We start from the raw sequence: 23,334 nt of genomic DNA, 5'->3' as shown, positions 1-23,334 counted from the left end.
TTCATTCCATTTGGACAAAGTTATATCCATAAATGAAAAACGCTCTGAAAGGATAGCAAATATTCACCAATTTAAAAATGACCTGAAATTATATTTTGAAGATGACAATAAGAAAGCCATCCGGACATTTACAACGCTTTATAACCTCTTTAATGGAAATTTGGATGGATGCATGGATGCATGTATGCAATTAATGTTTCCAATGTGTTTGTGTATCTGTACCAATAAATTCCAATACCGATAAATCTATTAACAGTACCTATATAAACACAGTATATATATTATATATATATATATAATATATATATACATTAATATGTATATATATATATATATATATATATTAATATGTATATATATTAATATGTATATATATATATATATTAATATATATATATACATAAATGTGTATATATACACATTAATATGTATATATATATATTAATATTATTAATATATTAATATTAATATATATATATATTAATATATAATATATTAATATGTATATATATTAATTGGTGCTACATGCTTAAGAAACTTGCAGTCAGCTGTTACAGAGGAAACAGTATTATATATTATGTTTTATAAATGTGTAAGATGAAATTAATTACTGTATATGTCTGATGAATGTAGTGAAGTGAAATGTATAAAGTATCATCAGATGAAGAGACTCAGCCAGCTCTCAGATGTGTCGGGGGGGGGGGGGGGCATTTTCCTGTATGGCCAGGGTGCGTGAAGCAGTAGAATGACGCATGACGCAGTTCCCAGCGTAACTTTAAAGAAGTAGGCTACCCCACACCAATTTGCTGCTCGCTTCAGTCTCATTCAGCCATCGCCAGAGGAGTTGCTGGAAAGCTAATTGAGACTCTCAGCTCCGTAGTCTATATTTATAAGACTGTGGCTGGTCATGGGGGGGACAGAACTAGGACATGTCGTCTTAATGGAGGACCTCTGGAGCTGCTGGTTCTAGTCTGGGTCCTGGTCTTGTCTGGACTGACTCTCGGACAGCAACAAGGTGAGAAAGTTAAAGCTCAATAAGCAGTTTATCAGCGGTGATGTTGATCAGGTCAGACCAGGATCTATTGGGTCTACTGGTCATGAAGTTGTCTACAAGTTGCGTGGCTCCCATAATAATAGATAATTTATTTAACTGTCTATAACGTCCAACGTCAACATAACATGAAGCTAACTTTAGCTAACTTTAGCTAACTTTAGCTAACGTCTGTCAGCCGTGTTCTCACAGAGGACCTACTGGATCTGCAGGGTCTACGGGTCTACTGGGTCTACGGGGTCTACAGGGTCATGAAGTTGTCTACAAGTTGCGTGGGACCCATAATAATAGATAATACTAATTTCGTTAACTGTCTATGATAATAACGCCCGACGTCAACATAACTTTAGCTAACTTTAGCTAACTTTAGCTAACTTTAGCTAACTTTAGCTAACTTTAGCTAACTTTAGCTAACTTTAGCTAACTTTAGCTAACTTTAGCTAACTTTAGCTAACTTTAGCTAACTTTAGGAATGAAAGAAAGAAAACACTGCCAAACGGAGCCGATGGTCGCACACCTTCGTCCCGCAGGCTCAAGAGCCAGAGACGTTTCAGAAAGCCGTGTTTTACGATGCTAAATCACTGATTATTTACATGGAGTCTGGTGGGTTTTAGCAAATGCAATTTTGCAGACTTTTATGATTTTAAAAGGATCTTAATCTTTAACAGAACGGTCGACCTCCTTAGAAATCCTTTCCATAATGTTGTCAGACACTTAGAACATTAATCTGGGTCTGTTAGAAGCAAAACGAGCACTTTAATGAACGTAAATAAAGCTGACAGTTATCCCATTAATTACATTGTAGCTTGTTCCTCTGCTGCGGACTGCAGAGATCTCGTTTAATGCTGCATCAATGTCAAAGAAATAATGTCCTCACATAACAACAGACAGAGACGGCATCTTGGAAGTTTATGATCAATACTGTTTGGTGATGTAACCAGTTTCAAGGGCCAGGGCTAGGGATGAGGGGTAGGGTAGGTAAGATGGAGAAATGGGATTCAGCCTAACTTGTTGTTACATAGAAGTACTTTCTGGCGTGGAAAGAGAAAGAGGACGGGGACAGCTTCTGTAACTTGGTCCATTTCTTAAATGACACTTCCTCCACCGTAGAACAACTCAAGACTCATTACATAACACACTTCACATCTTATCATATCCTCCACCAACAATGCTGCGTATGCAAAGTTGTGGCTGGTTGTTGTGTTGAAGTGTTTTGTGTAGTACCAGTTATCTAGTGTTTAATTGTGTGATGGACAGATTAAACCGGACTAAACCAAATATTCATCAGTACTAACGAGTTTCTCCTGGTTGACTGCAGCTTCTAACATCTCTGAAACTACGGTGGCCTACAGGGCCAATCGTATGAAACTGCTCCTTCTGCGATCCACATGTTCACATTTAGTCACACAACTGCAACAAAACCTTCAAATAATTTATTTTCTCTTTATATAGAACAAAAGCATCAAATTCTTCCAGTTGAAAGCATAAGTTATGTGATATTTTAGCTTTAAAAATGACCAAATGTATATTAATGTTTAGAAGTCCCTGAACCCCGAGTTGCCCCCGATGCTGCCCCATTGGAGTGTGAATGTGTCTGATGAGCCGGAAGCCACAGTCTATGAGTGTGTGTGAATGGTGAATGTTTCCTGTATGATGTAAAAGCGCTTTGAGTAGTCGTTAAGACTAGAAAAGATATATAAATACAGCACATTATGAGGAAAATGAGATATGCAGTAACGCTGTTAAATATCGTGATAACGATATTACATGTGATAAATAAACAGATATTAAAGTGAACTCAGCTCTGCATTTCTGCTGCTTTCAGGTGTTCTGCTAAAATAAAACACATTGGTTATGCTATTGTAATTAAAAAGTAATCAAAAATTAATTGAATTAATTGAACGTTGAGTTGAATATAAAAGGCACCACTATAAAATGAATAAGTTACATTTAAAGTGCAGTTTTCTACTGTTAAAGTGTCCTTTGCGATGTGTTTATTGCTCCAGTTAATATTGCGATGACGATTTAAAAAAAAAAGACCGAATGACTCCACGTCTGCAGACTCCAGTTCAGTGTGGCCGCTGACTCGCACAAATCTATTTTAAAATGAGTCATAAGCAACGGCAAAGGCAGCTTAAGTTTTCATGATATCAACAAAGAGAAACATTCCCCCATCATATGTATTCTTTATATAATCTATACTAGAGTAGGGGATTCATTGTCCAGCAGCAGCAGTGAAATGTGGAGGAGGAGAAATCTCAAAATCATCTCAGTGTTTTATTAAGATTATTTATTTAATCTTTAGAGTGTAATCACTGAGGGTTTCCCTCCTGCACCCTCAATAACAAACACAACCTTAAATATGATTTTTATTATATTTAGTCATCCAGATGTTGATAAAGAGCTGTCACCGAGTTTCCCAGAACTCTTGGTTTCAGTAACTTTCAGCTGAGCTGGCTGGAAATAAGGTTATAAGTATTTCAGGTTTCTGTTTCTTTCTTCTAATACTCAATGTCATGTGTGATGAGTGGGGAAGTTCATATTAAACATCATGTTTCTAGTTTATACAGTCCATGGTTCCAACATCTTGGTTTTAGTTTAGACTGCAGCTGCTTTCAGCAAGAATCTCACTATTAATAATTATGGATCAATATTAAATAATTGTTCCTCAGAGTGGAGACTCCAATAGGATCAACAATACAAAACCTTTATAATATTTTATTATCTCTCATATATGACGAAGAAAAGCAGCAAATCCTCCTAGTTGTGAACCTACAATTATGATTTTTAAATGATAAATTGATATTCAAAATATATTTTAATTTTCCTGTGATCAAATTCTTGAGAAAGTAAATGATAGAACATCTCTCATCTTTGCCAGGGAGAGATCAGAGTGTTTGATGGAGACTCTCTGCAGTTTGATGCTTTCATGAGAGTTATTGGAGAAAAGGTGTTATGTATATTCAGATTTCCTCTGACTTTCTCTATTTTAACATGATGATTAAAGTATGTTTTGTCTTCCAGGGTCCGATGTTAAAGTGGTCGTTAGAGAAGACAGCGACGTGGTGTTGCCCTGTTTTCTCAGCACCATGGAGAGCCTTGTAATGGCGATGGTTCCGATATCTCTGTTGTCCTTACGTTTCTTCATGGGGGGGACGAGAAACTACGACATATCGCCTTATTCCAGGACCTCGGAGCTGCTGTTTGTAGTCTGTCTCCTGGTTTTGTCTGGACTGACTCTGGACAGGAACAAGGTGAGAAAGTTAAAGCTAATAAGCAGTTTATCAGCTGTGATTATCAGGTCAAACCAGGATCTACTGGGTCATGAAGTTGTCTACAAGTGCGTTGGTCCATATATAGATAAAAATAATTTATGATAATAACGCCCGACGTAACACAACATGGAAGCTAACTTTAGCAAAATTCTATTAGGCGTGTTCTCACAGGAGGAGGTATTCCACCACGCCTGCAGCGTGGCTACTAGCTAACAATGCTGTTAGCATATGGAAAGTTGTGGCTGGTTGTTGTGTTGAAGTGTTTGTGTAGAACCAGTAACTGGTGTTTGATTGTGTGAAGGGACAGATTAAACCCATAGACAGTTAAAGAAGTGGACCACCAGGTCCCGTTGTTCTGGACGGAGACCAGTGAAGTCTGTTAGAAGCTCTTTCCGGTGATGCTGAGCGTTAATGCGCAGCCTCCCCTGAGCTGGAAGACGTTAGATGTGAGGTGGAAACGTTGTCTGAAAGTTGTAAGTCTTCTGGTAGCTGTGCAAGAGAAATCTCAATCATTCCCAATCAGCAGAGACAGAGTGTGTGCAATTGTTAGGAGAGATGAAATAGGTCAGGTAATTACTGCTAACTGACATGCTAGTTAACATTAACATAGACACAGGCTAATTACTGCTAACTAACATGCTAGTAAACATTAACATAGACACAGGCTAATAGTTACTGCTAAACTAACATGCTAGTTAACATTCCATAGACACAGGCTTAATTACTGCAACTAACACTGCTAGTTAACATTAACAAGACACAGGCTAATTACTGCTAACTAACATGCTAGTTAACATTAACATAGACACAGGCTAATTACTGCTAACTAACATGCTAGTTAACATTCACATAGACACAGGCTAATTACTGCTAACTAACATGCTAGTTAACATTCACATAGACACAGGCTAATTACTGCTAACTAACATGGCTAGTTAACATTAGTAATAAAATAAAAACAGCAGATGGAAGTCCAACACTGTCTGAGAGCTTCTCTGGACTTTACGGGGATTTGTCAACTATGCGACAGAAAATCGCGTTGTTTTGGACACAATCATTAGTCTCTTTTTTCAAAAACGCTCTACGGAGCCATAATGTGAGCTACAAGATAACGGAGCCTTTTGTACATTGTTGTGTTCTTTAGAAATAAACAACGACAAATGGAGTCTTTAAACGCTTCAGATGTAAAGTTATTCTCTGTCAATGCGACGCCAGAAGAATGGGAGTCAATGGGATGCTAACTGCAGGTGATGGCGTCGTAGCATTAAAATGGAGCCAGAGACGCTTCGCTTAGGCGAAATAGTGAAATTTGTTGTCCAGCAGCAGCAATGAAATGTGGAGGAGGAGAAATCAGTCTCCACAAAATCATCTCAAGTCTTTTATGAGAGGTTTATTTATTTAATCTTTAGAGTGTAATCACTGAGGGTTTCCTCCTGCACCCTCAATAACAAACAACAACCTTAAATATGATTTTGATTATATTTAGTCATCCAGATGTTGATAAAGAGCTGTCACCGAGTTTCAGCCAACTCTTTGGTTTCAGTAACTTTCAGCTGAAGAGCTGTGACTTAAAGTAAAGTATTTCAGGTTTCTTCTTTCTATAAAGCTCATGTTGATGATGTGGGGAGTTCATATTAAACATCATGTTTCTAGTTTATACAGTCCATGGTTCCAACATCTTGGTTTTAGTTTGGACTGCAGCTGCTTTCAGCAAGAATCTCACTATTAATAATTATGGATCAATATTAAATAATTTTCCCGTTCCTCAGAGTGGAGACTCCAATAGGATCATCAATACAAAACCTTTTATATTTTATTATCTCTCATATATGACAAAGAAAAGCAGCAAATTCATCTAGTTGTGAACCTACAATATGATTTTTTAAATAATAATTGATATTCAAATCTATTTTAATTTTCCTTTGATCAAATTCTTGAGAAAGTAAACGATAGTAGAACATCTCTATCTTTGCCAGAGAGAGATCAGAGTGGTTTGATGGAGACTCTCTGCAGTTTGATGCTTTCATGAGAGTATTGGAGAAAAGATGTTATGTATATTCAGATTTCCTCTGACTTTCTCTATTTTACAGATGATGAAAAGTATGTTTTGTCCTTCAGGGCCCGGGGTTGTGTGAAAAGAAGACAGCGACGTGGTGTTGCCCTGTTTTCTCAGCACCATGGAGAGCGTTGTAATGGCGATGGTTCCGATATCTCTGTTGTCCTTACGTTTCTTCAGGGGGGGGGACAGACTACGACATATCGCCTATTCCAGGACCTCGGAAGCTGCTGTTGTAGTCTGTCTCCTGGTTTTGTCTGGACGACTCTGGGACAGGAACAAGGTGAGAAAGTTAAAGCTCAATAAGCAGTTTATCAGCTGTGATTATCAGGTCAAACCAGGATCTCTGGGTCATGAAGTTGTCTACAAGTTGCGTTGGTCCCATATAATATGATAATAATAATTTATGATAATAACGCCCGACGTAAACACAACATGGAAGCTAACTTTAGCAAAATTTCTATTAGGCGTGTTCTCACAGGAGGAGGATAATCCACCACGCTGCTAGCGTGGCTACTAGCTACATGCTGTTAGCATATGGAAAGTTTTGGCTGGTTGTTGTGTGAAGTGTTTGTGTAGAAACCAGTAACTGGTGTTTGATTGTGTGAAGGGACAGATTAAACCCATAGACAGTTAAAGAAGTGGACCACCAGGTCCCGTTGTTCTGGACGGAGACCAGTGAAGTCTGTTAGAAGCTCTTTCCCGGTGATGCTGAGCGTTACTGCGCAGCCTCCACCTGAGTGGAAGAAGTAGATGTGAGGTGGGAAACGTGTCTGAAAGTTGTAAGTCTTCTGGTAGCTGTGCAAGAGAAATCTCAATCATTCCCAATCAGCAGAGACAGAGTGTGGGTAGCAATATGTTAGGAGATGACATAGGTACAGGCTAATTACTGCTAACTGACATGCTAGTTAACATTAACATAGACACAGGCTAATTACTGCTAACTAACATGCTAGTTAACATTAACATAGACACAGGCTAATTACTGCTAACTAACATGCTAGTTAACATTAACATAGACACAGGCTAATTACTGCTAACTAACATGCTAGTAACATTCACATAGACACAGGCTAATTACTGCTAACTAACATGCTAGTTAACATTAACATAGACACAGGCTAATTACTGCTAACTACATGCTAGTTAACATTAACATAGACACAGGCTAATTACTGCTAACTAACATGCTAGTTAACATTCACATAGACACAGGCTAATACTGCTAACTAACATGCTATTAACATTAGTAATTAAACCTAAACAGCAGATGGAAGTCCAAACTGTCTGCGAGCTTCTCCTGGCATTACGGGGATTTGTCAACTATGCGACAGAAAATCGCGTTGTTTTGACACAATCATTAGTCTCTTTTTTCAAAAACGTCTGCTACGGAGCCATAACGTGAGCTACAAGATAACGGAGCCTTTGTACATCGTTGTTTTCTTTAGAAATAAACAAGGACAAATACAGTCTTTAAACGCTTCAGATGTAAGTTATTCTCTGTCAATGCGACGCCAAAATGAATGGGAGTCAATGGATGCTAACTGCAAGTGATGGCTTCGTAGCATAAATTGGAGCCAGAGACGCTTCGCTTAGGCGAAATAGTGAAATTTGTTGTCCAGCAGCAGCAATGAAATGTGGAGGAGGAGAATCATTCCACAAAAATCATCTCAAGTCTTTTATTAAGAGGTTTATTTATTTATCTTTAGAGTGTAATCACGGAGGGTTTCCCTCCTGCACCCTCAATAACAAACAACAACCTTAAATATGATTTTTATTATATTTAGTCATCCAGATTGATAAAGAGCTGTCACCGAGTTTCCCAGAACTCTTTGTTTCAGTAACTTTCAGCTGAAGAGCTGTGACTTAAAGTTAAAGTATTTCAGGTTTCTTTTCTTTCTATAAAGCTCATGTTGATGATGTGGGGAAGTTCATATTAAACATCATGTTCTAGTTTATACAGTCTATGGTTCCAACATCTTGTTTTAGTTTGGACTGCAGCTGCTTGCAGCAAGAATCTCACTATTAAAATTATGGATCAATATTAAATAATTTGTTCCCCAGAGGGAGACTCCAATAGGATCAACAATACAAAACCTTTATAATATTTTATTATCTCTCATATATGACGAAGAAAAGCAGCAAATCCTCTAGTTGTAACCTACAATTATGATTTTTAAATGATAAATGATATTCAAAATATATTTTAATTTTCCTTTGATCAAATTCTTGAGAAAGTAAATGATAGAACATCTCTCTCATTTGCCAGAGAGATCAGAGTGTTTGATGGAGACTCTCTGCAGTTTGATGCTTTATGAGAGAATTATTGAAGAAAAGATGTTATGTATATTCAGATTTCCTCTGACTTTCTCTATTTAAAACATGATGATTAAAGTATGTTTTATCTTCCAGGGTCCGATGTTAAAGTGGTTGTTAGAGAAGACAGCGACGTGGTGTTGCCCTGTTCCCTCAGCACCAAGGAGAGCGTTGTAACGGGGGTCTTTGATTGAGGAGGAAAACTCCTCAGGAAGATGAAGGTCTGAAGGAGGTGTTCCTGTATGACGCTGGCATCCATTACAACAACGGTCGAGGTGGTCAGAGTGAAGAGTTCAAAGGTCGAGTCTCTCATTTTCCAGATGAACTAAAGCACGGCAACGCCTCCATAATCATCAGTAAATACAAAGATATCTGACAGTGGAAACTACAGCTGTTATTTTCCTCGTCTTCAAAGATTCAACATTAACCTTGTGGTTGGTGAGTACTTTTATTAACATTAATTTCTTGATTGCTGATCTTAAGCTGTCATTTGAGTTTTAAACATGGACCGTTCTTCTTTGTCCACTCAGTCTTGTGTTAAACCTTATATTGTGGTAGGAGCCACATTATGTTGTTTATGGTCTCATTTATTGATTATTTGTTGTGCGCTAACGTAGGTTTTCATGACGGTTTGAGCGGAAGTGATATGTTTGTTTGGTGCACCTGTGCACCTGGGTTCTTTGGGCTTTGACGGGGGGGGTGAAGCTGGGAGTGAACACTTTTGTTGACCGCCACCGCGCACCACGCAGTATAACGCAATTATTTCTACTCACCAGTTAAGAATTACATGAGGTAACAGCAGCGCTAAGTGTATTGCACTATGAAAGAAGAAGAAAAATAAAATCAGTTGCAATAATCGATCAAGAGCACGTCACATGTTGTGACCACTCTGTGTTTAGTCCCTCGCGGCAGCCACTCTTTTGGACTGCATACAGCCGCAATAATTTGTTAGGCTCAAAATTTGACCCGTTTTAAGTTCAGATGTGTAAATTTTTTTTTATTGGAACAAGGTTTCATGAGGTCTTCAGACATGGCTATTTTTTTTCCCCTAGGTGTGTTTATAATTTTTAGACATAGCTTTACAATAAAAGTAGTTGTGAGAATTTTATTAGATTATAAATGTCTCGAAACATGCAGTTGTGTTCAGAATAATAGCAGGAGTGTGTTTAAAAAAAAAGTGCATGATGCTCAAAATCCTCGGAATAGCTTTTAATTCCATGATATCATGCATTGGGAACACCTCACATTCAATAACAAATTAAACAAGCCAGAATTGAGCAAGGTTGTGTTCTACCTTTACAGAAAGTGCAGAAAATGTATAATAGGGTGTTAATAAAATAGCAGTATTTACATTTAAAAATACTCAAAGGAAACAATTTACTAAGTTTCAAGTTCTTCTGCAGCCAATTCCATGTAAAGGGAGCAGAGTAAGCAAAGTCAGCACTGACAAGTGGGGACAAAAACAAGACACAAAGCCTGAGAACGGAGAGAGTAATGACCGTACTTTTCTTCATAAGAAGTGAACATAATAAGATGGAAGCGCACCAAGAATAGGCTTATATATAAATGTTACAATGACAAAGCCTCCGTTGTAGCCGAGGCAGACCACCCTACACGAGAATACAGCTCAGTGATGGGTGCGAACTTTACAATTAGTAATAAATCTCAACGATGCATGATAGGCTGCGTCAATCATCTGAAGGCATCGAGCAGATGAATGCATATATAGTATATCACCATAATCCAGCACAGTTAAAAAAGTTGATGCCACTAAACGTTTTTTAACATTTAAAGAAAAGCACAGCTTATTTCGAAAGTAAAAACCCAATTTAGTCTCAACTTTCTCACTAGACAGTGAACATGAGGCTTAAATGATAGGCAGTCATCAATAACAATACCAAGATACTTATAAGTTGTAACAGTCTGTATTTCACGTCCATCAAGAGTAACCACTGAGGAACATTCAGTGGCCTGTTCGAAGGTCTGTGAAAAAAAAAAAGTTTCAGCTGTAGCAAAGTATTTTGGACCACATTGAAAGCATTCTGTAAATGTGCAATGGCTTGTTTAAGAGAGGGTGCACAGCAATAAATAACTGTCATCTGCATAAAAATGAAAGTTTGCATCAGACACATGCCGATTAAGATCATTTATATAAATAGTAAATAAAAGAGGGCCTAATACAGAGCCTTGTGGAACCCCTTTAAAGATTGGTAAAATACCAGAGTGAACACCATCATGCTTAATGCACTGAGTTCTGTCACTAAGATAGTTTGAGAACCAAGAGACAGTTTTCTTTGAAAACCCCGATTTAAGAAGCCTAATCTTTAAAACATCATGATCAACTGGGTCAAAAGCTTTTGACAAATCAATAAAAAGTGATGCACAGTGCTGCTTCTTGTCACGAGCACAGAGATATCATTTATCACCTTCATTGCAGCTGTGATGGTACTATGTTTTTTTCTAAACCTGACTGACCTGGGGATAAAATATCCTGACCATGCAAGAAGTCTTTCATCTGATCACTCACCAGGGATTCAAGCGTTTTGGCCAAAACACGACAAATTAGAAATTGGTCTATAATTATTTAAGTTTGAGGATCACCCCCTTTCAGTAATGGGCAAACAATGCAGATTTCCATATTTTAGGAATAGTGTTGCTCTTAAAGTAAGGTTAAAAAAGGTACGTTAGAGGCTGTGCTACACAATCAGCAGCTATTTTTAAGAAATAGGGTTCTATAACATCAATCTGGTTCATCTGGAACCAGGACTTTGCTCCTTACTGGGTGTTTTGGGTCCTTGTCTTGTTGAAAGACAGCACTCACAGTGATGTTGAGACAGTTTCAGAATATTCAGTGGACCAGCAGGTTCTTGTAGTTTCAACATGTAATGCTAATTGACTGCCATCTTTTTCTCTTCTTCTCCTCTTCTGCCACTACGTGATCTTGTCTTCCCCGTAAGCAACTGATGCTGATCGTCCTGCTGCCTGCAAGATCTTCTAAATCATGGTGTAGGAACTGAGTCTCTGCTTCTGCTTACTGCTGCTCTAATGTTAACTCAGGTGATTAACACAGCTACTGCTGCTCTAATGTTAAACTCAGGTGATTAACACAGCTACTGCTGCTCTAATGTTAACTCAGGTGATTAACACAGCTAGCTGCTCTAATGTTAACTCAGGTGATTAACACAGGTACTGCTGCTCTAATGTTAACTCAGGTGATTAACACAGCTACTGCTGCTCTAACGTTAACTCAGGTGATTAACACAGCTACTGCTGCTCTAGTGTTAACTCAGGTGATGAACACAGCTACTGCTGCTTCTTTCATCTCTTTGCTACCATAACCAAATTTGAGTATTTTACAGTGGTGTGAAAAAGTGTTTGCCCCCTTCCTCATTTCTGTTCCTTTGCATGTTGTCACACTTAAGTGTTTCGGAACATCAAACAATTTAAACAATAGTCAAGGACAACACAAGTAACACAAAATGCAATTTGTAAATAAAGGTGTTTTATTATAAGGTGAAAAGAAATACAAACCATCATGGCCCTGTGTGAAAAAGTGATTGCCCCCTAAACCTAATAACTGGTTGGGCACCCTTAACAGCAACAAACTGCAAACCAAGTGGTTTGCGATAACGTGCAATGAGGCTTTTACAGCGTCCTGGAGGAATTTTGGCCCACTCATCTTTGCAGAATTGTCCTAATCAGTTACATTAGAGGGTTTTCGAGCATGAACGGCCTTTTTAAGGTCATACCAAACATCTCAATAGGATTCAGGTCAGGACTTTGGCTAGGCCACTCCAAAGACTTCACTTGGTTTTCTTCAGCCATTCGGTGGTGGACTTGCTGGGTGTTTAGATCATTGTCCTGCTGCAGAACCCAAGTTCGTTCAGCTTGAGTACACGAACAGATGGTCGGACTTCTCCTTCAGGATCTCTTGGTAGACCGCAGAATCATAGTTCCTTTTATCACGGCAAGTCTTTCAGGTCCTGAAGCAGCAAAACAGCCCCAGACCATCACACTACCACCACCATATTTTACTGTTGGTATAATGTTCTTTTTATGAAAGCAGTGTTCCTTCTACGCCAGATATATTTGGACACACACCTTCAAAAGAGTTCCACTTTGTCTCATCGGTCCACAGAATGTTGTCCAAAAAGTCTTGGGGATCATCAGATGGTTTGTGGAGAAATTGAGACGAGCTTTGATGTTTTTTTTTGGAACTCTGCAATGCAGGCCATTTTTGCCCAGTCTTTTCCTGATGGTGGAGGCATGAACGCTGACTTAACTGAGGCAAGTGAGGCCTGCAGTTCTTTGGACGTTGTTGTGGGGTCTTTGTGACCTCTTGGATGAGGTCGTCGCTCGCTTTGGGGTAATTTTGGGCGGCGGGCCACTCCTGGGAAGGTTCACCACTGTTTCCATGTCTTCGCCATTTGTGGATAAGGCTCTCACTGTGGTTCGTGGTTTCCCAAAGCTTTGGAAATGGCTTTATAACCCTTTCCAGACTGATAGATCTCAATTACTTTCTTTCTCAATTGTTCCTGAATTTCTTTGGGTCTCGGCATGATGTGTAGCTTTTAAGGATCTTCTGGTGGACCTTACTGTGTCAAGCAGCTCCTATTTAAGTGATGCCTTGATTGTGAACAGGTGTGGCAATAATCAGGCCTGGGTGTGGCTAGAGAAATTGAACTCAGGTGTTATAGTAGGTTTTAACAAGGGGGGGCAATCACTTTTTCACACAGGGCCATGATGGTTTGGATTTTTTTTAACCTTTTAATAATAAACACCTTCATTTACAAAATTGTTTGTGTTTACTTGTGTTGTCTTGACTATTGTTTAAATTGGTTTGATGTTCCGAAACACTTAAGTGTGACAAACATGCAAAGGAACAGGAAATGAGGAAGGGGGCAAACACTTTTTCACACCACTGTACATCCCATATTACTAGTCTGCTTCTCTTCTCTGTCATTGTTGGTGCATGGCTGCATGTTGTGACATCTTTCAGTCTTAATGCTAAGCTAAGCTAACTATCTGCTAGCTGTAGCTTCATATTACAGTACAGACGTGAGTGGTATCGATCTGCTTATCCAACCAAAGCAAATACTAATAATTAAGTGGAGTTTTGCCCTATCATCCAGCCTGCTGAGCTCCGTTTAGTTACTAGTTGATAGTCTGAACTCCCTCATGTGTGTGTGTGTGGTTGTGTGTGTGTGTGTGGGTGTGTGTGTGTGTTGTGTGTGTGTGTGTGTGTGTTTGTGTGTGTGTGTGTGTGTGTGTGTGTGTGTGTGTGTGGTGTGTTGTGTGTGTGTGTGTGTGTGTGTGTGTGTGTGTGTGTGGTGTGTGTGGTGTGTGTGTGTGTGTGTGGTGTGTGTGTGTGTGTGTGTGTGTTGGGTGTGTGTGGTGTGTGGTGTGTGTGGTGTGTGTGTGTGTGTGTGTGTGTGTGTGTGTGTGTGTGTGTGTGTGTGTGTTTGTGTGTGTGTGGTGATTCGTGCTTGGGTCTACTTAGGTTTGTCCCGCTCCATTTTAGAGTTATAACTCCATTACCAGGCTCAGATCAGTTCACTAGTTCATAATAATAAACCATCACCCTCCGATTAATGTTTTCATTTGTCTTTCAGAACGAGGTTCAAAGACAGATCAGGAGGAAACTCAGGTGATGATTTTATTCCTCTTTTTAGTCAACTTAAGTATGGGCATGTAAACTTATCACGGTATATTTTAGATCTACTTTGATCTATCTTAAAACTGATGAGTTGAGTCCTAATTTGATTAATGTCACTGATCTCTATAATGTTTAAAGGCCAACAGTTTAAAGTGAAGGTGTTGTGTCTGAATCTTTGAATAATATTAATAATAATAATAGTAACTAGAACTGCACGCAGTTTCAACGGGGTCCAAGCCTCCCCGCGCCAGTCGCCACCAGCGACCCGGGGAAATGTTCTATGTTGATTAGACCGCCTGTAGAGGGCCTGTCTTTACCAAATTTGGCAGTGGCCCTCCGGGCGGTGGGCGAAACAATCATTACCGGCTTGGTTTTGATAGCATGTACTGTGGCAGAGATATTGCAAATGCAAATTTTCCATTTAAATGCATTGACTTTGTCCACAAAACCAACAAACGTCGATTATAGCGCCCCCTAGTGGCCCATCGTTACCAAATTTGGTATGAAGCTTCCGTGCGGCATGCCAAACAATCACCCCAAGTTTGGTGTTGATACCACGTATCTGGCCGAGATATGGCAAAGTACGTTCAGGAAAAACATGATGAATAATGTAGGAGTTATAGGCAAAAACACGTTTGACGTCATTGTGTAGTGCCACCTAGTGGCCAATATGCGTGGAATTTGTTTTACCACCTTGGAGGGTCATACCAATGAATACTCTAAAGTTTGGTACCCATTGTACATCCGTCCTGTTAATTACACACAATGTAAGTGGTTGATCCAAACATTGGTCCCTAGGCCACGCCATTTGAACCAATCAGTACCCCACTGTAAGGACCACCTCAGGAGTGGGCCTAGATGGCATCCATCAAATTTTGTAAAATTCGGATGAGCGGTTCATGAGATATAAACTTCTTGTTTTTTAGCGCCCCCTAGTGGCCATGTTCTTGACATTTGGTTTAAAGCCTCAGAGGGTCATACTTAGCCATGTTCTAAAGTTTGGCTTTGATAGTATTTATCTTGGCCGAGATATGGCAAAGTCAGTGTTCTCGTAGTTAGCTACACAAATTTGTTTGCGCGTAATACGCGCAATTCTTATTGTATAAATAATCTTTATTGAACTTTTTGTCCGGTCAGTCTGGAGATGCTATGTGCCAAGTTTCCTGCGGATCCATTGAACGGTCTAGGAGGAGTTCGAAAAAGTTGGTTTTCCATATATCGCGATTTTTCACGCATAAAAGTCTAGGCGGAATTGGGCGTGGCCTATATCAGGAGATTCATTTGGATTCAGGGAACGCGAGGATATAAGGTTTTTAAATTTCCGATGTACGGTTTGGGAGTTATAGGGCTAAACGTGTTTTACTCTGCTATAGCGCCACCTAGTGGTAGAAGTGGGTCAATTTTTTTGGCTGAGGTCTTTGCGGACGTTCGGACCAGTCCTGATAATGGCGCGTCGCCACCATGTACGGTTTAGGCTGCAGCACCACTTTTATGCGGAGAAGAAAAATAATAATAATAATTTTTGCGAAAACAATAGGGTTCCACAGCCCTGCTGTGTGAACCGCGTATCGCCTTGCGATACCGCGGTGCACGCATCCTCGGGCTTGGACCCCTAATAATAATACTACCCAGTCTCTGGGTGATGGAGTTGTAGCACACGCTGCAGGTGTAGACATCAGTGACATCATCAATGGTTTCTCCTGGTCTGTGTTTGAAGGTCTGACTCTGTCTCTAAACGGCCCGTCAACGCTTTCTGACCAAGAGTTATTACCTTTATTAATAATGGGCGACCCAAATCCCAGTGTCTGGTTTTATCTGACCAACAATCAAAACCCCAAAATATTCAGTTTACAAAGATATAAAACAGAGAAGCAGAAAATGATCACAACGAGTAACTGGTTCTAGATTAACTTTAGTGCCAGAGAAACTGTTTCATAGATCTAGACCAAACTAGTTTTTCAGAATCTCTTGGTGTCCACGTCAAAAACGGTGATCTGTGTAGTTAAAGCTCATATTCTTATTTCCTGTTTCTTTCAGAGTTCATACGTACATAAAAACCTGGAAAAGTTATGGTATTTGAAAACTGCAAATTCCAGGAAAGATAAAGACTTTTGGAAAAGTCATGGAATTTAAAAAGAAAGCATAATAATATGTGATTTAATAAAAAAAATCTTTTAATGAAAAATGTATTTCACATTGTCTTAAAGGAGAATTTCTGCCAATATTTACGTAAATCTTGATCGCACTGGGTTGAGCGGTTGCTTGTGGAGGCTCGATGCTGGAGGATTTGGCGTCACCTTTGACCTTTCTATTGAAACCCCCCCGACCTGAATCAGTGCAGCAACACTGAGTAGCTGCAGCTACGTGTACAAGCTTCCACTGAGATAATACAGCAGCTAACGGGGCAGGTTTTAGAGTCTTTGTGTCTCTTAACAGACAGAGGACAGGTTTTAGAGCCTTTGTGTCTCTTAACAGACAGAGGGCAGGTTTTAGAGCCTTTGTGTCTCTTAACAGACAGAGGACAGGTTTTAGAGCCTTTGTGTCTCTTAACAGACAGAGGACAGGTTTTAGAGCCTTTGTGTCTCTTAACAGACGGAGGGCAGGTTTTAGAGTCTTTGTGTCTCTTTACACACGGAGGGCAGGTTTTAGAGTCTTTGTGTCTCTTAACAGACGGAGGGCAGATTTTAGAGCCTTTGTGTCTCTTAACAGACACACAATGCATTATGATTTTCATAAAAGCATGGCTGAACACACTTATCACTAGCAGCTAACAACTAGCAGCTAACCGGGGAAGCTACAATAGCTACTAGCAAGATGGAGACAGGGAAGGTGAATTAAAACAATGTCTGAGTTGAAAACACATCTTGATGTTACGTAAGGGCCCTGTTCATGTTGGACAGACATATTAGTTGCATTGTGTGTCTGTTAAGAGACTCAAAGGCTCTAAAACCTGTCCTCTGTCTGTTAAGAGACTCAAAGACTCTAAAACCTGCCCTATGTCTGTTAAGAGACACAAAGACTCTAAAACCTGCCCTCTGTCTGTTAAGAGACACAAAGACTCTAAAACCTGCCCTCTGTCTGTTAAGAGACACAAAGCCTCTAAAACCTGTCCTCTGTCTGTTAAGAGACACAAAGGCTCTAAAACCTGTCCTCTGTCTGTTAAGAGACACAAAGGCTCTAAAACCTGTCCTCTGTCTGTTAAGAGACACAAAGGCTCTAAAACCTGTCCTCTGTCTGTTAAGAGACACAAAGGCTCTAAAACCTGCCCCGTTAGCTGCTGTTTTATCTCATGGAAGCTTGTACACGTACTGCAGCTACTCAGTGTTGCCTTCACTGATTCAGGTCGGGGGGTTTCAATCAAAAGTACTCGCATATCTATAGAGATTAAGATTAATGTAAAAATCGGCCGGGATTCTCCTTTATCCTTAACTTTCTCTTCGAGGCGCAATATTACGAATTCCACTATGAACCGCGTACATTAATGTCATTCATTTAATTGTTAAACCTCTGAGGGTAAACGTTAACACAGATTTTAATTCTTACTGTATAATGTCGTCTGAGATTTTCCAGAATACATAGTCATGGAAATTTGCTGGAAAAGTTTTGGTTAACCTGCGTATGAACCCTGTTCTTTGTTCTTCTCTTTAAACACAATGTATCTACAGTCAGGCATAAACAACAATGTTATATATGATCACATTTCTATCATTTTCTGTCTTTCATAACCCTTTGTTTATACTGTGTCCACAGCTGCTTCTCCAGAACCGTACATCAGGACCCTGAACGCCACATCTGACTCAGCGCTGCTGCAGTGTGAGGTCCGAGGGGCGACTCCAAGACCCAAACTAGAGTGGAGGGACGGGGCTGGAAACCCACTTCCTGCTGAGGAACCTCAGACCTCAGAAAGAGGAGGCAGCTACTACATCACCCTCATCACCACGGTGACCAAGACAGACAACTACCGCTGTGTCGTCACCCAGGAGGAAATCAGCCATCAGACTCAGGCTGAGACCTTTGTTCTTATCTGTGGTGAGATTTCTTTCTTGGTGGTTTAAGCCATTTGTTTAGACACCTTTTAAGTGTTGTGTGTAGTCTGTGTGTGTACCTGGTGTGCAGTTTGAGTTCTATCAGCTGTGTGTGATGTGTTTCAGGGAAAGTGTGTGAGGACTCATCCAGTGAAGTGGTTGTCGGATGGATTGGTGGATTAGTTTTAGGAGCTCTGATTGTTGTTGCCGTTCAAGCTCTGCTTGGTGCCGCAAAGGTCATCTCAATACGCTGCAATAAAGGTAAGTTTAGTCTAATTCTAAGGACTTTGTATGTTGTTATAATAACACAGCTGTGAACCAATCAGATTGATTGGAGCTACCTGTTTGTATAACAGAGTTTTGATGAAATGTAAATCTATTTGTTTTGGAACATCAAAATAATATCTTTGTAATATAAAAGTTGACTTTATGGAATATATTCTTTTCTTTGCTGCAGGTTCTCGTCAGCAGGGAAACGGTCTGCATGAAGTGGAAAAGTGTGTGGGCAACCAGGAGAAGAGTTTGCTCAACCATGGAAACGGTTCACCTGAACAGGGGTCAGAGATGCTAAAGCTACAAAATGTATGATGACTTTACATGTACGAGTGTTGTAAAAGTGTTTGTGTGTTTATTTGTACGACTATCTTTGTGAGAACCAGTTTGAATTTTAGTTGTTGAAGGAGTGAGAATATTTGAAAAAGTAGGAATGGTTTTAATTAAGTGGAATAACACCACTAATGTAAAAAAAAGATGTGGAAAATTTTTAAACATTTGAAATGCTAAAGCTAAACTGAAGAAATAGCTTAAATCAGTAAGAAGATGTTGAAGTGGTGAGAATAGTTGAACTAGAACTGTAAGCAGTTACGACGGGGTACAAGCCTCCCCGCGTTGGTCGGTCTCCACGACCCGGGGAGAGGAACCCAAGGCAAGGCAGCTTCATCTGGAGAGAACATTTCAGCAACAGGGCAATTCAAAGTGCTTTACACAAAATCAGTTAAACAGATAAAACACAAGTACAAACAGTTAAAAATCATAAGCATTAAAAACCGGTAAAACACATGAATAGACAGTTAAAAAATAGACACATAAAACACAAGAATAAAAGTTACAGTGCAGCATAAGAAAGAAATGAGCATTAATTTAAAGAAAGGCAGCATCAAAAAGAAATGTCTTCAGCCTTGATTTAAAAGAACTGAGAGTAGCAGCAGATCTACAGGTTTCTGGGAGTTTATTCCAGATATGAGGAGCATAGAAACTGAACAAATGTGGGGAAACATGGAGAGGCACATGTAACCGTTCAGATTAATAGCTTCTAGGCTGGATACAAAACCTTCTGCGATTTGTAAAAAGCAGATGAGCGGTTCATGAGATATAAACGTTTGGTATTTGCAGCGCCCACTAGTGGCCAATGTTCGTGATATTGTAATGTTTGGCTTTGACAGCTTTTATTTTGGCCGAGTAATGTCAACGCTGGTGTTTTCATAGCTAGATACTCAAATTTGTTTGTGCGTAATATGTCCGATGTGCGATGTCCGATGGCGTTAAAGGGCCAAACACAGTTTTCCTGCTATAGTGCCATGGATATATGGTTTTTAAATGTCCGATGCGCAATGTCCGATGCGCCATGTCCGATGTGCGAAGTCCTATGTGCGATGTCCGATGGCGTTAAAGGGCCAAACACAGTTTTCCTGCTATAGTGCCATGGATATATGGTTTTTAAATGTCCGATGCGCAATGTCCGATGCGCGATGTCCGATGTGCGAAGTCCTATGTCCGATGTGCGATGTCCGATGGCGTTAAAGGGCCAAACACAGTTTTCCTGCTATAGTGCCATGGATATATGGTTTTTAAATGTCCGATGCGCAATGTCCGATGCGCAATGTCCGATGCGCAATGTCCGATGCGCGATGTCCGATGTGCGAAGTCCGATGTGCGAAGTCCTATGTGCGATGTCCGATGGCGTTAAAGGGCCAAACACGGTTTTCCTGCTATAATGCCATGGATATATGGTTTTTAAATGTCCGATGCGCGATGTCCGATGTGCGAAGTCCTATGTCCGAAGCCCGATGTGCGATGTCCGATGAGGTTAAAGGGCCAAACACAGTTTTGCTGCTATAGTGCCATGGATATATGGTTTTTAAATGTCCGATGCGCGATGTCCGATGTGCGAAGTCCTATGTCCGATGTCCAATGGCGTTAAAGGGCCAAACACAGTTTTCCTGCTATAGTGCCATGGATATATGGTTTTTAAATGTCCGATGCGCAATGTCCGATGCGCCATGTCCGATGTGCGAAGTCCTATGTCCGATGTGCGATGTCCGATGGCGTTAAAGGGCCAAACACAGTTTTCCTGCTATAGTGCCATGGATATATGGTTTTTAAATGTCCGATGCGCAATGTCCGATGCGCGATGTCCGATGTGCGAAGTCCTATGTCCGAAGTCCGATGTCCGATGGCGTTAAAGGGCCAAACACAGTTTTCCTGCTATAGTGCCATGGATATATGGTTTTTAAATGTCCGATGCGCAATGTCCGATGCGCAATGTCCGATGCGCGATGTCCGATGCGCGATGTCCGATGTGCGAAGTCCTATGTCCGAAGTCCGATGTGCGAATTCCGATGAGGTTAAAGGGCCAAACACAGTTTTCCTGCTATAGTGCCATGGATATATGGTTTTTAAATGTCCGATGCGCAATGTCCGATGCGCGATGTCCGATGTGCGAAGTCCTATGTCCGAAGTCCGATGTGCGAAGTCCTATGTCCAAAGTCCGATGTGCGATGTCCGATGCGCGATGTCCGATGTGCGAAGTCCTATGTCCGAAGTCCGATGTCCGATGGCGTTAAAGGGCCAAACACAGTTTTCCTGCTATAGTGCCATGGATAGATGGTTTTTAAATGTCCAATGCGCAATGTCCGATGCGCAATGTCCGATGTGCGATGTCCGATGTGCGAAGTCCTATGTCCGAAGTCCGATGTGCGATGTCCGATGAGGTTAAAGGGCCAAACACAGTTTTCCTGCTATAGTGCCATGGATATATGGTTTTTAAATGTCCGATGCGCAATGTCCGATGTGCGATGTCCGATGGCGTTAAAGGGCCAAACACGGTTTTCGTGCTATAGTGCCATGGATATATGGTTTTTAAATGTCCGATGCGCGATGTCCTATGTCCGATGTCCGATGCCTTTAAAGAAACTCTGATTAAACGGACTGCTTACTATGTTTATATAGTGTATGTGTGTGTGTGTGTGTGTGTGTGTATATATAGATATTTATATCTATATATACAGCCACAAAATGTATGATGACTTTACATGTATGACTTTTGTAAAAGGATTTGAAAGAGAAAAGAGTTTATTTTTATATTTATTTGTACTATCTTTGTGAGAACCAGTTGGAATTTTTGTCCTTAAGAGTGAATATTCTAATGTTTGGCTTTGAAAGCTTTTATTTTGGCCAAGAAGTGCCAACGCTGTAGTTTTCATAGCTAGATACTCAACTTGTATGTGTGTAATATGCAAATTTTTATTCTATAAAAAAATCTTTATACAACTTTTGTCAGGTCGGGTCTGGAGGTGCTATTTGCGAAGTTTTGTGCAGATCCATTGCACAGTCTAGAAAGAGTACGAAAACATTGGATTTCAATAAATTGAGATTTTTCACTCGTAAAAGTCCAGGCAGAAATGGGCGTGGCCTAAATCAGGAGATTCAGCTGTATCCAGTGAACGCGTGGATATATGGTTTTTAAATGTCCGATGTGCAAAGTCCTATGTGCGAAGTCCTATGTGCGATGTCTGATGCGCGAAGTATTATGTGCGATGTCCGATGGCGTTAAAGGGCCAAACACGGTTTTCGTGCTATAGTGCCATGGATATATGGTTTTTAAATGTCCGATGTGCGAAATCCTATGTCCGAAGTCCGATGTGCGATGTCCGATGCCTTTAAAGAAACTCTGATTAAACGGACTGCTTACTATGTTTATATAGTGTATGTGTGTGTGTGTGTGTGTGTGTGTGTATATATAGATATTTATATCTATATATACAGCCACAAAATGTATGATGACTTTACATGTATGACTTTTGTAAAAGGATTTGAAAGAGAAAAGAGTTTATTTTTATATTTATTTGTACTATCTTTGTGAGAACCAGTTGGAATTTTTGTCCTTAAGAGTGAATATTCTAATGTTTGGCTTTGAAAGCTTTTATTTTGGCCAAGAAGTGCCAACGCTGTAGTTTTCATAGCTAGATACTCAAACTTGTATGTGTGTAATATGCAAAATTTTTATTCTATAAAAAAAATCTTTATACAACTTTTTGTCAGGTCGGTCTGGAGGTGCTATTTGCGAAGTTTTGTGCAGATCCATTGCACAGTCTAGGAAGAGTACGAAAACATTGGATTTCAATAAATTGAGATTTTTCACTCGTAAAAGTCCAGGCAGAAATGGGCGTGGCCTAAATCAGGAGATTCAGCTGTATCCAGTGAACGCGTGGATATATGGTTTTTAAATGTCCGATGTGCAAAGTCCTATGTGCGAAGTCCTATGTGCGATGTCTGATGCGCGAAGTATTATGTGCGATGTCCGATGGCGTTAAAGGGCCAAACACGGTTTTCGTGCTATAGTGCCATGGATATATGGTTTTTAAATGTCCGATGTGCGAAATCCTATGTCCGAAGTCCGATGTGCGATGTCCGATGCCTTTAAAGAAACTCTGATTAAACGGACTGCTTACTATGTTTATATAGTGTGTGTGTGTGTGTGTGTGTGTGTGTGTGTGTGTGTATATATAGATATTTTTATCTATATATACAGCCACAAAATGTATGATGACTTTACATGTATGACTTTTGTAAAAGGATTTCAAAGAGAAAAGAGTTTATTTTTATATTTATTTGTATTATCTTTGTGAGAACCAGTTGGAATTTTTGTCCTTAAGAGTGAATATTCTAATGTTTGG

The 23,334-nt window shown here is 39.9% G+C and overlaps 1 pseudogene; it reads left to right on the top strand.

Moving 5' to 3' along the window:
• Positions 1 to 719: 719 nt before the first annotated feature.
• On the top strand, positions 720 to 21,782 carry LOC116685495 (CD276 antigen-like; annotated as a pseudogene).
• Positions 21,783 to 23,334: the final 1,552 nt, after the last annotated feature.

This window comes from Etheostoma spectabile, unplaced genomic scaffold (genome assembly GCF_008692095.1).
Source record: "Etheostoma spectabile isolate EspeVRDwgs_2016 unplaced genomic scaffold, UIUC_Espe_1.0 scaffold00569887, whole genome shotgun sequence".
Taxonomy (NCBI): domain Eukaryota; kingdom Metazoa; phylum Chordata; class Actinopteri; order Perciformes; family Percidae; genus Etheostoma; species Etheostoma spectabile.
The sequence above is the reverse complement of the archived record's forward strand: the minus strand, read 5'-3'. Positions and strand labels throughout refer to the sequence as shown.